Below are 13,993 nucleotides of genomic sequence, written 5' to 3'. Positions count from 1 at the left end.
GCAATGTTTCATTAGTGATTAATTATACCTTTCATTAAGGTTTATCATAATTACGATTTCACAAAGTCCATACATCAATAATAATAATAATAATAATAATAATAATAACAGACTTACCCGGCGAACTAGTGCAGGTCAGGCTTGAACGAGCTGGTAATGGTGGTGGTGGTGGAGGTCTTCTCTTTTTCCTAATCATCTTTTTTTCTTCTTTTGCTATCACTTTCTAACTCTTTACTATTCATTTCATATTTGTCTTCCATCCCTTACTTTCCTTACTTACTTTTATCCTTACTTACTTTTTATCAATCTTTGTACTTTTTTTTATCACTACAATTAGTAGACAGTATTTTCAATTTTAATTTTTTGCTTTTTATTTGATTTGACTTTTTTTTTTACATACATTTTACTCATTCACTTCACTTTTTACACTCATTCACTTTTTTACATAATGTTTCTTTATTTTCTCTTACTATGACTTAATTTATTGTTTCTTACTTCACATGTATTCCTTTCTTATTAATCAAGCTTATCAACAATTCACTTAAACACCATTCAATTTTAAAAATTACTTTCCTTTTCTTACACTTATTCACTGTTTTACTTTATTCCTATGCTATTAGACTGGTAGTAGTAGTAGTGTTTTACTTTATTCCTATGCTATTAGACTGGTAGTAGTAGTAGTGTTTTACTTTATTCCTATGCTATTAGAGTGGTAGTAGTAGTAGTAGTCAGTCAGTCTGTCAGTCAATCATTTATTCTTTCTCATAATATACAGTAAGCTGTACATCACAATGATGATGAGAGGAACATACATACGTACGTACTGAAGATGTGTGTTGAGTATGTGTGAGGAGTACTCAACTTACATAATAAATTAGTATAGCATATGCATATGGTTTTCGGTTATGATCCCGTTTCTTCCACACACACACACACACACACACACACTGATTACATTAAATTTTGACGTCAAAGCCTGCGCAAGTAGGAGCTGTACCTACCTTGCATATTCTCTTTCTCATGACGGCGGTCAAGGAACACCACACACACGTCAGCGGAGGGAAAGGAGGAAAAGAATAAAGAGAAGGAAGAAGACGAAGATGACATGGCGGCGGTAGTGGTGGTGATGGTTGTAGGGTAACGCACAGCTTGCTTCCCTCCACCACCTCAGCCACACTTCACAGCTCCACCACACCTTCCTCACACACACAGCAGCCCAGTGTGGTAGTGTTCAAGTCACCGTCAAAGTAGCCTAACTCACAGCGTCAAGAGATAGAAGTGTTCAGCGGGGAGCCACAAAACACGCCACAGCAGAGAAATGCGCGCGCAAACTGGAGAGGAGTTTTGTGCTGTTGACTGTTCACATTTGTTGTCTTAGTTTAGCTAATAGAATAATAAGTACATTTTATTTATTTACAAGTGGAAGTAAAAGAACCGCTAAATATCCGGTATCTCAAGCCATACGCTCTTCACATGGAAGAAGCGGCAACACCGCGTGTTCGCGCGCAAACTGGATACGAGTCTTGTGCTGTTGACTGTTCACATTTATTGTCTTAGTTTAGCTAATAGAATAAGAAGTACTTTTTGTTTATTTACAAGCGGAAATAAAAGAACTGCTAAATACCCGGTATCTCAAGCCATACGCTCTTCACATGGAAGAAGCGGCAACACCGCGTGTTCCAACAATGTCGTGAGCTGATGTCTGGCCCACCTCCTCAACTCTCCATTTCAGCATATTTCCTCCCAGGCTTGTTTCTTCTGCTGTATATTAAGAGCCTGTCGTTTGGATACGAAAATAGATAAATAAAAATAAGTAAAATGTACTTATTTTTCGAAAAATAAAATCACAGCTAGACTAGATTTTATTATGAATCATTACTTGTTATAGTCTTCTAATAATAAATCAAATATCAAAACAATGCCAACTCCATTAATAGAAAAGAAAGAATAATGATATTGAGCCGAAATGTTTTTTTTTCCCCCTCCTTTTCTCGGTACCTAGTCACTTTTCCTCCCCTTCATACTTTTCCTCTACCCTTCACCTTTCTTCCTTCTCCTACTGCTATATAACACGAGTCTAGAAACAGCTAGAAATCCTGAAATTTACGCTAAATATTGACGGGGAGAAACTGTTACCGTGGCAGAGACGGGGCGGGGCTGGGCTGGGCTGGGCGGGGCTCGGCAGGTTGGGCCCCAAGGATACTGTGGTGTTTATGTGTCTGCCCTCTGTGTATGTGTGTGTGTATGCGCGCGTTTAACTGGATAGCTGCTCTGTGTGTGTGTGTGTGTGTGTGTGTGTGTGTGTGTGTGAGGCAAAAAAAACGGAAGTATTGGTTTGATGGTTGATTACTCTTAGGTTATAGTTGAACGTTACATTGACGTCACGAAAGAAAAAAGAAAGGAAAGAAATTGCAATGTAACGTTTTCTTCACTGAGGACGACACCTGCATCACAGCCACTGACGGTGACTCGCTGCACTCTTACAAGAAGTGAAGGAAAGGAAGCCTAACGATGCCTAACGATGCTTAACGAAGGGCCTGCATCACCATCTCCTGACTCTTCTCCACACATTCACAAAAAAGTGGCCGCTTTGCCGCGCTGCCCAACGAGGAGTAGCTCTGCGTCACTACCCTACCGGCGGGGACACTTCCCAAAGCTGACTTAAAAAGCAAAGCCCTGGAAGCAAGGAAGGCGGTCAAGTTGAGCGCACGTAAGCCAGAGAACAGCCTCATCAGCTCACCAAAGTCAGTGTGGCAAGACGCACGGCAGCAAGTAGCAGATAGTCATCAGCCCCGTCCTCGCCTTCACAACGCCCACAAAACCAGTCATCAGCGTCATCAGGTATTGATTGTCAGTCGTCTCGCCCTAAGAAAAGTATCCACTCCCGCCCCTCCGAGGACCATGAAAGCTGCCCACCGAGCTGTCTGCCCGGGGCCGTCTTAAAGAGAAGGATTCTATCTGCTGAAGGGAAGGTAACTGAAGGGAAGGATGAGTTCTTACATAAAGACTGGCGCGTGTGTACCGGTGTGCAAGAACGGCAACAATAATAGCAGCAGCAGCAGGAGGAGGAAGAAGAGTCTTAGTAATTGACACTTGGAGACAATAATTCAGAAGGTGAAAATGGACTTAATACATAAACAATAAATCAGTTTGGCCTGTCCTTGTTTTTAGCTTTCTTTTTTATTATTATTTCAGAGAGAGAGAGAGAGAGAGAGAGAGAGAGAAACGGTAAAAAGAAACAAGAAATAGAAGCAAATGCATAATAAAATGACGACAAAGACGATAACAAAGAAAATATAAGTAAAAACAGAAGATTAACAACATGACAACGATAACGAACAAGAATCACTATACTCTACCTCCTCCTCTTACCACAAAAGACACCGCTGAGCCATACACACACATGTTCAGTAACTAACCACGGCCACCCTCAACCAGATTCAGTCGCTCGAGCGTCACTCACGTCCACTGCTGACTCGCTGGCTCGCTGACTCTCTGCCCCATTGCTTCGCTCCTCATCCTTCTCGAATACACGAGGTGAAAGGCTAGCCAGGTACTCACATCCTCGTTCTCTGCTCTCCACCAGGGGACAAAAAGGCCTCTTACTATCCATGGGTTGTGATATGAAAGTGAAATTATAAGTACTGGTAGGCTTACAGATATACGAGTACTACTAAGCATATTTGTAACGCTGGCACACTTTTGAGGCTTTTTGCAATAAAATATATATATAATGTTGCTTTGGTCTCTTTTTCACCTCTCTTGTTCCTCTCTAAGATTTTGTTTTTCCATATTGTATTTTTATGTTCTTATTTACTTTTTATTGATAAGAGGGTATAGGAAAAATTATTGATAAGAGGGTATAGGAAAAATAAATAAATAAAAAGGCCCACTGAAGGTTCTAGTCCACAAAAAGTGCAGTCAAGAGGGCTGTCCAAAATTTGAGGACTAGTGTCATGAAACATTTCCTCTCGAAACAGTTCAGGTGATAAGCAGGAGGTAATACAGAAGCAGGCAGAGAGTGGTGCTTGTCTCACTTGTCTAAATACCGGCACAAGGACTTTTTTGCTACATCTATTTCATATTTATCTATAATTTAAGCCCTATGATATTATGCACAATGTTATTATTTTCGCTAATAGTAATAATAGTAGTAGTAACTCCCTCTCTGTCTGTCTGTGTGTGTGTGTGTGTGTGTGTGTGTGTGTGTGTGTGTGTGTGTGTGTGTGTGTGTGTCAGGAGTCGCGGAGCGGATGTAAAAAATTCGGCCATGTTTTCCTCAACATATTAATCATATTCTGGAATTTTAATATATATACGAATTAAAAATACATCACTCGCTGCTGTGTTCTGCAGAGAGAGAGAGAGAGAGAGAGAGAGAGAGAGAGAGAGAGAGAGAGAGAGAGAGAGAGAGAGAGAGAGAGCGGGGCGAGCGCAAAGGTACAAAATAAAGCTGGTATTGTTCGTGGGCAGGGTAAAAACACTTGTTGGTCTTGTGATTAATTAAGCGTACGCGGTAGTAGGAGACAATGAGATGATGAATTTTGACCCGACTCTATTTGGTAATCCCGTGTGTGTGAAAGCCTCCCACACACACGGGAGAGGCACACTCCATCATGAGCAGCAGCGAGTAGGAGGCGGCGGCGGAGGAAGGAGAATATCTGTAATTGAGGGCAATGACCCAGAACACCCAAGCTCATGCAATCTGATCTAGCTGAAATACCGGCTGTCCGTCTTTCATCTTGTCTTCTTTTAGGTTAAGATGTTACTGGCCTTTTCTTTTTTCTGCCTCCGCAACCTATTATATTAAAGTAGGGGTGTTTTGTTATTTTTTTCACCTGAAATTCCTAGACAAGTCACTTCACTCCATTAACATTATCTGATAAGTATGTGAAACCTCTAAGAATGTATTTCTCGTTTACTTCTTTTCACTTATCCAACTCCCTCATTCTTTATAGTGTCTCTTATTTCGGCATCAGTTATCCAGTTCACCCTCTTCACCGTTTAAAAATTCTACATATTGTTAAGTCTCTGAAATCTGCAAAGAATTTCTCTCCTCTCTTTCTCCACTTCTTTTCTCTCATCTGTATCCACTGTTCTCTTCTCATGTTAGATTTATTGCAGTCACTTCATTTCGCTAAATTTTTCTAATAAATGTCTGGAATCCCCAAGGATTTTCTCTCTCTCTCCACTTCTTCCCACTCGCAGGCTCATAAGCTCTAATGCTTATCTATCTCTCCTCGTGTGTTTTTGTTCTTATCCTTAAAATAATGCGCCTCCTTTACCTTCTTAACCTTCCAGCGGCGGATCGTTCATAATAATACCTAACTACATTCTTTCCCACTAACTTTCCCAGCCAAGACTGATTTTACTCTTCAAATCTGACTCAAATATTTTCTTCTCCCTTGCGGTTTAGTTTGGTCTCACAAAATTCATCCAGAAACATTACATACATTTTTTTTTTCAGAACCATTTTTATTCTGATTACAAACACTCATGCTCAGACAAAGAAAGATTATCTTTCTGTTCAACTTTTTTCTTTGATGTCAGAATATTTCTACGTTAAGCTTCTCTAGCACTTTTCCCTATGTTAAAATTTTTATTGCACTAATGACACTGGCTGGAACCTTCCGCTCATGCTAAAACGAAACAAACGTAAGTAAAATCTTCCCCTTCCCACTCTTATTTTTATACATCACAGACAACGCAGCATTTACGTCCTGTTCACACAACAACTTCCCTCCTCACGAGTCTCTTTATCCTAATTAGTCAGCACATTAAAGGACTTTAGATGAATAACACTAAAGACAGTAAGCACGGAGCGGTATGTTACTCAACTATTCACCATGACTGCACATTTAACTGAATACAAGTTTACTGTCCCTCCGCCACTGTTCTGTCTTGTTGCTTATGACAAAACACAATGTAATATAGGAATACTTGGTTTTGTTCCCGCCTGTCTAAGCTGCAGGTAAGGTTATGAGTACTGTAACACCCACTCAGGGGCGTCACACAAGGGTATTTCTTCTTGGTATATTATTACGCCTCGTTATTGACACTCGTTCATTCTTGTGTGTGTTTACTTGTCCCATATGGTGAACGTGAGGGTGAACGACAGGGTGAACGTGAGGGTGAACGTGAGGGTGAACGGTCCAACTGGAAAAGGACCCTTAATTAATCTCTATGCAATACAAAATTAACATAAGTAACATCACAAAGTCCACATGAAGGCATTGGAGCAACACATTAATGAAATCACTATGAACACGTGTCAAAAAGAAAAAAAATAACAAATACATGATAAATAAACTACTAGATGATAAATAAACTACTAGCTAACAAGCTATGGTGACTATCCTTACGGTGTAAAGACCCTCCTGGGTCACAAATCTCACATGAATGTTTGATTACCTAACTACGACAATTTACGTTGAAATATCACAAAAACACAACATATATGTAACAGTTCTAGGTGTAAGGTAAAGTAAATACAACAGGAGAGAATAACAAGCAACAAATTACTACACATTCCTAATATATTCCTAAACCTATCACAAATGTAATAGAGGAACACTCACCAGTCTCTGGCGCTCACAGGGAATAAATCCACAGGTTTCAATCCAACAAGGTGTGTGCGGCTGCTATACCACAGATAGACTGCCGGCTTGACCTCCCTCCCTGAGCTACCTTCCCTCGGTTTACCGCTCGAGGGATTCATACACGAATGAAACACTCATTAACACTCATTATTCCCAGGTAGTTATCATATGAAACGAGCAAATACTATGAAACAAACAAATATGAAACGAGCAATATACAGAAATAATTTGTATAGTGACCACCATCAAACACCATGTGTTACAAGTACACCATTGCTCTGTCTAGTCCCTCATCACCAAACACGAGGAACACTCTCTCATTTCCCGTCTGTCCCCAGTGCAGGTAAGGTTAACAGTATATATGTAATAGCAAAACTGTGTATTGGTGGGCAGGTTCGCACAATCAGTATTTAATAATGCTGTAGGAATAATAGATGCTTGCCACTCTGGTATTCTGCCCCTCCACCTTACTTTCCACACGTCCAAAGTAGCGATGGTGGTGGCAGCAATAATAAAAGCAAAGTTTTCAGTATGTAATTCTCTTCCTCTTTTTATTTATTCTCTCTCTCTCTCTCTCTCTCTCTCTCTCTCTCTCTCTCTCTCTCTCTCTAGGATCCTGGAAAGCAGAGCAACACATTTACACAAGTCAGCATGAACATCCTTATCTGAAGAGTAATTAATTACGGTGACAGAATTATCTGGCGCAGCTGGAGGTGCAGTGCCGTGCCAATGCTTCTTGCGGCAAATGTCTGCAACATAGGCCTATTCTGAATCACTTCCGCGCCGCACCACCACTACTTTCAAGAGGCTCTAGCTGAAGTGATTTTTTTCAAGAAATATACTTGGACCTACGTTTGTATATACATACACGAACTGCCGCTGTTGACTTCTTGCAGCGTCTTTTATATTCTTACGTTCTTGTTATGGTCGTAAGTTGTCCGCTGGCACCGAGTGAAAGTGAGCGGGAGCCAACCGTCTTGTACAAGCAGACAGGCGCTGAGAACCTGGCGCGTGGGAAGCTGTCATTGCACTAATGCCCGCACAGTGGCACCAGTTTCCGGTTTTGTCTGTTTTTTCTCCACTTAATACATGTCGACCTTATTACCGGAAAACCGCAATTTGGCGCGACTTAAGTGAACATTAGAGAGCATTTCCATAAAGTCCCTCCGGTAAGTATTCGTAATGGTGAGTAATGCTGCTGTTTACTTGTTCAGCGTCGGACCTCAGCCGCCTCTTCCCGCCGCGTCCTGCAGCCCGTAACGAGGCAACTTCTGCCCCGCGTCCTAACTTTTGGTACAAGACTCGCAGCTTTATGTCTGGACACACTTAGCGAAGAGAAGGAAAGAAGGAAGAATCTCAGCATTCATATTTATTTCAATGTAAACTTGCTTCCTCATGCGTGCCCATTGTAGTCACCCACACTACTTATGTATCTGCCTAAACTATGCACACTAAATTATACACTACGCCTGTACGAAACGAATTAATTTGGCAGCTGCATTTAACTCTGGCGGGGGATTCCTGAAATGCTGACGATGATGACTAGTGTGTATTTTTGACCTTTAAATATGGTTCGTAAATATAAGCGAAGCAGCTTCGTCCTCTTGTTTGTCAGTGAATCAGTGAGTGAAGCAGTCTCTCTTTCTCTCTCTCTCTCTCTCTCTCTTATACTGGTAATATCTGAATCAATTGGCTTCGGTAAAGACGATTACACAACACACAGCAACCATTAGTTCAAGAGAGAGAGAGAGAGAGAGAGAGAGAGAGAGATTATGTAGGTCCGAAGGAAGTAAAGAAAAAGAAAGGAACTGAAGGAAGTGTGTTGAGTGCAAGAGGGACTCAAAAGGAAGAGGAAATTAAAGAAAATGAGAGGCAGGAAAGGGCTATCACGAGAGAGAGAGAGAGACTGTAGTAGACTATGGACAATTGGTGGCGGTGTAGCAGGTGATGTCACACGCTGCTGACGTCACCACTATATCAGACATCTCCTTCGACACGGCCCCAGATATTCAGTAATGATTCAATGGTACAAGAAGACGCCGCCGTGACAAGATCGCGGCGTGTTGGCTGATGAGAGATAGCCTCGTCTTGTGTAGCCTGTTGCCTTAGCAGTGAAGAGCGACATGTAGGGACGTGTTCCTTTATACACGGACGCAGTTTCAACGATGTACACCCACCTGCATCATCACCACCAACACCAACATTACTGCTACCACTATTACTTCCGCTGTTACAAACTCTCACACCGCAAACCTCACCAATTTTCACGCCATCATACAATTGACAAGGCATCTCATTTCAAAATACCTCACAAACACGACACAGAAGAACAAAAATTAAAGAAGAAAGTAAACATGTCAAATAAACCTATAGTGAAACAGAAGAGTAGAGTGTTGGAGTAGGAGGGGAATGCTAGAAAAGAGCATCAGATAATTGGAGCACGCAAGGAGGGAATGCAGGGACGGAAATAAATGAAGGACAGAGTGTTGGATTATGTGAGAGAAAAGGGTCGAGAAGAGAATGAGATGATTTGAACATGACAGGAGAAATGGAAGGACAGGAATAAAATTTAATGAAGGACAGTGCTGGATTGTGTGAGAGAAAGGAATAGAGAGGAAAAAGAGAGGATTAGACTTTGCTGGCATTGCTGGGAGAGGAATAAACATCGTATTTTTTGCCTCACATTCGATGATCAAGTTGTGTTTCAAGTTACCAAATATACTGAGATGTGGGAAGATGACGTGTGTTATCACTGACTTTGGGTGTGAGCTTATTTCGAATATAAATAAGCAAATAGGTAAGAAATAATAACAACATGAATAATGAAGTGTTTCATTTAGTATTGTTAGCGCCATCATTATGACACGAGGTACTTGTTAATATTAATTATATTACAGCATGTGACACCAACACCAGTAATCACAGCACATTACAGCTCAGTGTGTTTAGGTGCACTGAGTTGGTGTCGGTGCTAGACTGTCACACACACACACACACACACACACACACACACACACACACACACACACTTTCAAAATGGAATACGTGAAAGAAATATTAGAAAACCCCAGATAATTTTCACAATAACATATGTAAAGCAGCTGAATATATGAAAATGCGTATCCAGTATGTTGACAATTTATTGCATGAAGCTGTCATTCCTGTCGTGCTTGTGTTGCAATCACCTCCTTCCTGTAGTAATGGAAAGTAAAGCGGGGGGAACACTCTGGCAGGCTGTCGTCCTTGTCCTACACTATTGCTATTAAGTCTTGCAGCATATCAGTAGTGTTTCATGAAGGGCCATCTTCAATAATGGCGACTATGAGCTTTGTCAGAACATTATCAATACAAAACAAGGGAACATGACTCACTTTATTGGTGTTAAGAAATCCCCTTCACTGCGCTGTCCACAGTGAAGAGGTCATCTATCTTGACGACACTTACTAGTCTCGCTACCAGTGCCTGCAAGTTTTAGCTAAGTTTACCCTAAATTTACTCTTATAATTTCCTTTATTATCTCCATATGACACCAACGAATATTTTTGCCAATTAGGTCAAGGTCTCAAACATCCACTGTCAAAATAGCATCCTTGTCCGACGCTTTGTTAAGATTTTATTTATGAAAAACGACAGACACAGCATCCCAAATCTTTAGTAATAATGTTGAATGATTAAAGATGTAAGCGTATTAACTTTACCATTAACAAGGTCTAGCTGAAGTTATTGGGGGTTTCAAGGGTGTTTTCATGATTTTAGTAATAGTTTTGTAGGGTTTTGTGAAAATATTGGAGTTCTCAAGGATGTTTGCATGAATTTAGTGATAGTTAAACAAGCTCTTTAGGAAACTACGGTCTTCATAGATGTTTATAGTTTTATTGATAGTTTAACATGATGTAGTGAGTTACTAGGTGTTCGCGGATTTCATAACAGTTCCTTGTTCACGAGATGGATTGTGTTTGTCTGTGTACATCTTGTGGTTAGTTGCTGGACACTCTCTACCTAATCTATAAACAATAATGATGGGGCACTGTTAGGATGGCAATAATTAAAGTGTATAGCACATATTTTTTCATACAAACCACACACACACACACACACACACACACACGCACAGACACACATGCGCGCGCGCGCGAAACAAAATTCAATGATATATGCAACTGTATGAATAAAAATGCAAATAATGAATGGAGTACTAAGTAAAAAATGCACACGCACATACATACAAACACAAAAAATACTATGAAATAAATAAATATATGAACAAAAATACTGATAATTAATTACCGCTAAATATAAACTCCAGGCTAATTAAGTGTGGATAACGAAATAAAAAAAATATTAATTAAATTATAAATAATAAAAATGTGTTAGTTGGAGAAATGCTGGTGATATTTCAAAGTAACACACAAAAATTAGAATTGTATTTTTTTCATAATCATTCTCTCTCTCTCTCTCTCTCTCTCTCTCTCTCTCTCTCTCTCTCTCTCTCTCTCTCTCTCTCTCTCTCTCTCTCTCTTTCATCACCTTATTTAGCATTGTATATTAACCTAAGCCAACCTAATATAACCTATTTAATAATCACGAGTAAGTTGAACCTTTAAAAATACAGAAAAATAATGGAAACTGTAAGAAGCCCCCCCAGACATACGACTGACAGTTGGTGTATAAAAAGATACCTACCTATATACACCTACATATTCCTATTTATAAGTTTGATATAGCTATTGAATGGATCAAGACATACCTATCTTAGCCTGAACTAGCCTTGCCTTAATAATTTTCCTGCTATTTGGCACATCTTTCTTTAATCACTATCACTCCAAATGCAACTTTTCTTATTCTACAGCCACATGCAAACTTTGTGCTGGCTGGAAATAGCAAAATCTACTCTTTTTTGTATATTTTTTTTCTTTCTTGTAGATGTTTGTAAAGGCTCCATACATTGCTTTTAGTGTTGTGAATAGTTACATACCCAAGTGAAAGGGTTTAACGTGGTCAAAGAAAGGCCCTGCGTCCCTGGTTCCCACAACGAGATTTCACTGTGTGTGCAGGACAAGAGCATCCCTTTAAGCAGCGGGCGAGGCGGTGACATTAGGAGGAAAGAATGCTGTCTTTTTCATGTAGATTTATGCTGATGCCAAGCTTTTGACTCAATGATTGTCTCTTCTCGCCGAGGAGAGCAATTAAGGATTTTTTTGAGGTCTGCAGGTATGAGATGGAAGTTCGTAACTCACTGCTTTTATTACGTGCATTCTTTGCGTTATTTCGGTGTGTGATTTCAGACCGTGTTTAATTTTTTGATGCAGGAAAGGAGGAGGAAGATGAAGGTGAGTTAAAGATCTTACTACGTAAACTGATGAGGAAAGGTATTGCTTTTTTTTTATTTCGTTGGTAACTCAATGCTTTTACTACATACATTCTTTGCGCTATTTTTATGTGTGTGTGTGTGGTTTCAGACGGTATTTAACTTTTTGGTGCAGGGAAGATGGAAGGAGAGGAAGATGAGATAAAGATCTTACTACACTGGTGAAGGAAGTTTTTTTTTTTTTTTCTGTTTTTTGTCTTGTACTTCAGTGGTTGGAAAGAATGAAACCGCCACCATCACCACTACCATCACCATGAAGACCGCCACTGCCACCACTACTATTATTATAATTACCTTCTCTTTCTAAGCGTTGTTGTTGTTGTTGTTGTTGTTGTTGTTGTAGCTTTTTTTTTGCCCTTCTCTTCCTTTTTCCTTTCCTCCGCGCCTCCTCCTCCTCCTCCTCTTCTTCCTCTTCTATCATCCCATCCACCACCACCACCATTTTCGGGATTAGTGAATACCCATCAATAATTTTTTGCCTTCATATAGTCTCTCTCTCTCTCTCTCTCTCTCTCTCTCTCTCTCTCTCTCTCTCTCTCTCTCTCTCTCTCTCTCTCTCTCTCCAACCCTCGCGTGCACCACTACTATCACTACTATCACTACTATTGACTCACCGTTCATTAGCCCTCGTGAAATGGTCGCCTCGCCCCCCATGTGTCTTCATTAGATGAGTTCAACGTCCCTTAACTACTGGCTGTGACCTTTGCTGCTGCGAGGAGGCGGACCAAGGCGTGGAATTATTGAAACATTGCACTGTGTATCTTTCATGACTGGAGGATCACAGGTAAAGATTGGAGGCCTTTAAGCAGTTCATCTACTAACTTTTAGCCTCATATTTTCTTAGTCTTCCTTTTCCTATCCACTTTTTCCATGCTTCCCTTCCTATCTCTTCTACGAGGGGGAGACAGAGTGAGATGAAGGGATGGAATATAGGTAGAACTGCAAAGGATGGGAGTCACAGAGGAAGACGCAAGGGAGAGAAACAACTGGAGGAGTCTCGTGCATGATGCCAATCCCTTACTCTATGGACAAGGAGAGAGAGAGAGAGAGAGAGAGAGAGAGAGAGAGAGAGAGAGAGAGAGAGAGAGAGAGAGAGAGAGAGACGTGTTTCTCTGTCTCTGTGTGTGATTGCCCTGAAGGAAGGATGTCTAGAAAATGAAAATACTTACGTGAAAATTGACTGCAGACAGAATGGTTGTAAATATTCCATGAACCTTCGCAAAATGAAGCGCACTCTGAAATGTTTTAGTGCCTTAGCCCCAGTGAACAATATTAGGTTTTTTCAAGGTTGTCTTAACGATTCTAATAATAGTTGAGAGAGAGAGAGAGAGAGAGAGAGAGAGAGAGAGAGAGAGAGAGAGAGAGAGAGAGAGAGAGAGAGTGTTACTAGCTTTGGTGACAAGTGCTGTTAGCCTGAATACTTTTTGGGAGTGGTGAACGCAGTCTCTCTCTCTTTCTCACACGCACACGCACACACACACACACAGACACACCACGGGCTCAGGCTGCCAGGCGGGCAGGTTAGTGTGCGCTCATTTCTCCATCTCATTATATTGTGCTGGGAAAGTTTAGCGTTAAATCTTTATCCCGAGCCGAGGCGAGGGGGAGGCGAGGTTGCCAGGTGGCGCGGAGGAGCCGTATTCCCGCTGAGTGTCATCTCTTTATATTTATCTCAAAGATGCCTCCCTCCCTACGCCCCTCGCCTTTGCCCATCGCGCGCTCCCCCTACCAACCCAAATTACCATGAAAAGGTCTCGCCATAAGCTGTCTGTGGCTTACAAAAATCTTATGCTGGGCGAGCGAGGAGGCGTCACCACGAGGAATGCTTGGGAATAATGCAGCTACGCTTTTATGTAAACCTCTCTCTCTCTCTCTCTCTCTCTCTCTCTCTCTCTCTCTGGTGAGGAGGCAGAATATGGTGTCACCTAGGCTTCGTCTTACCAACAGGTCGGTGTGGGAGATTGCGGGACTGCCACACGTGCAGCACTTCTCTTCCTGCCCCCTTTGAGGTGCCCCTGATAACAAC

At 41.1% G+C, this 13,993-nt stretch overlaps 2 long non-coding RNA genes across 2 annotated transcripts; one reads left to right on the top strand and one right to left on the bottom strand.

The window, feature by feature from the left end:
- Positions 1–4,542: 4,542 nt before the first annotated feature.
- LOC135109570 (uncharacterized) lies at positions 4,543–6,702 on the bottom strand. The gene is made up of 2 exons (XR_010272768.1): positions 6,579–6,702; positions 4,543–6,156 (listed from the first exon to the last, which is right to left on the bottom strand). It is a non-coding gene; the product is annotated as an uncharacterized LOC135109570 (long non-coding RNA).
- Positions 6,703–6,843: 141 nt separating this feature from the next.
- On the top strand, positions 6,844–7,972 carry LOC135109572 (uncharacterized). Its single transcript, XR_010272770.1, has 2 exons — positions 6,844–6,942; positions 7,212–7,972. It is a non-coding gene; the product is annotated as an uncharacterized LOC135109572 (long non-coding RNA).
- Positions 7,973–13,993: the final 6,021 nt, after the last annotated feature.

This window comes from Scylla paramamosain, chromosome 19 (genome assembly GCF_035594125.1).
Source record: "Scylla paramamosain isolate STU-SP2022 chromosome 19, ASM3559412v1, whole genome shotgun sequence".
Lineage (NCBI taxonomy): Eukaryota > Metazoa > Arthropoda > Malacostraca > Decapoda > Portunidae > Scylla > Scylla paramamosain.
The sequence above is the reverse complement of the archived record's forward strand: the minus strand, read 5'-3'. Positions and strand labels throughout refer to the sequence as shown.